Here is a 1,902-nt window from a genome sequence, read left to right on the forward strand (position 1 = left end):
CAATATTTTGCAAGGAGGGTTTGTTTCTGCGCTCAACTAGAGTATTTGTGAGGGGTTGCAGTGTTGTGGCACCAGCACCAGTGCCTAAGGCTCAATTTTTCAGCCCCGTCTAACAGGGGCGTGTAACTACAATTTTTTATGCAATACTTTGCAGCAGGGCTCGTTCCTGTGCTCCAACTAGAGTATCTGTGAGGGGTTGCAGTGTTGTGGCACCAGCACCAGTGCCTAAGGCCCAATTTTTCAGCCCCTGTTTAACAGGGGATGTGTAATTACAATTTTTGTTGCAATACTTTGCAGCAGGGCTCGTTCCTGCGCTCCAACTAGAGTATCTGTGAGGGGTTGCAGTGTTGTGGCACCAGCACCAGTGTCCAAGGCCCAATTTTTCAGCCCCTGATTAACAGGGGCGTGTAATTACAATTTTTGATGCAATATTTTGCAGGAGGTTTCATTCCTGCGCTCCAACTAGAGTATCTGTGAGGGGTTGCAGTGTTGTGGCACCAGTGCCTAAGGCCCAATTTTTCTGCCCCTGTTCAACAGGACCTGTTTCTGTGCCCACCAAGAGTAACTGTGAGGACTTACAGTGTTGTGGCACCAGCACCACCACCACCATCACCAAAGGCCCAATTTTTCTACCCCTGTTCAACAGGTGCATGTAATTACAATTCTTGATCTAATATTTCACAGCAGGGCCTGTTCCAGCGCCCACCAAGAGTAACTGTGAGGACTTCCAGTGTTGTGGCAACACCACCACCAAAGGCCCAATTTTTCTGCCCCTATTCAACAGGTGCATGTAATTACAATTCCTGGTCTAATATTTTACAGCAGGGCCTGTTCCAGTGCCCCCCAAGAGTAACTGTGAGGACTTACAGTGTTGTGGCACCAGCACCACCACCACCAAAAGCCCAATTTTTCTGACCCTGTTCAACAGGGGCATGTAATTACAATTCTTGATCTAATTTTTAACAGCAGGGCTCGTTCCTGCGCCCACCAAGAGTAACTGTGAGGGTTTACAGTGTTGTGGCAATACCAACACCTAAGGCCCCAATTTCTGCAGAGTATATAGGGCAGGCCCCTACTTTCAAACATCCAACTTACAAACAAATCCTACTTGCAAACGGAAGGAGACAACAGGAAGTGAGATGAAATCTACCCCTAGGAAGGGAAATTCTCTCATGTAAGAGTTAATATGGGAAAAATGTGTCTCCTCTCCACTGATGCTTTATCAACAATCCTTGTTTCACTAAAAACCCCAAATTGTCACAAAACATTTGTCATTGGGACAGAAAGTGAGCTGAAATCTTCTGAAGAGGTGCACAGACAGCAAAACAAATGTCACAGGGGTATTAACCCTTCCCTATGTTTTCCAAAAAGCTTAAAATAGATTTTTTGGCTGGAGCTACACTTTAAAATTCTACCAGTCAAAATTACAAACGGATTCTACTTAACAACAAACCTACAGTCCCTGTCTTGTTTGCACCGCCTGTATACTGCTGTTCAGAGTATATAGGGCCTGGGGGCCCCACACCTTTCCTTTTTTTAATTTGGGTGCGGGGTTCCCCTTATTATGCATAAAAAACCCAAAGGGCTTGGTAATGGACTGGGGGGGGTTGTCTCACTGATTTTCATCCATATTGCCCAGGACCCGACATTACATTAAAGCCGCAAGCAGTTTTAAATGACTTTAAATGTAATGTGATTTTGGGCAGGGACTGTTCTAAGCACGGGAAACACGTGCCACTTTACAGGCATACTATAGACACCCCCCAGGTACGATATTTAAAGGAATATTTCCCTTTTTTTTTTTACTTTAAGCATCATTAAAATCACTGCTCCCGAAAAAAACGTCCATTTTTAAAACTTTTTTTTGCATTGATACATGTCCCCTGGGGCAGGACCCGGGTC

This window comes from Aquarana catesbeiana, linkage group LG03 (genome assembly GCF_042186555.1).
Source record: "Aquarana catesbeiana isolate 2022-GZ linkage group LG03, ASM4218655v1, whole genome shotgun sequence".
Taxonomy (NCBI): Eukaryota; Metazoa; Chordata; class Amphibia; order Anura; family Ranidae; genus Aquarana; species Aquarana catesbeiana.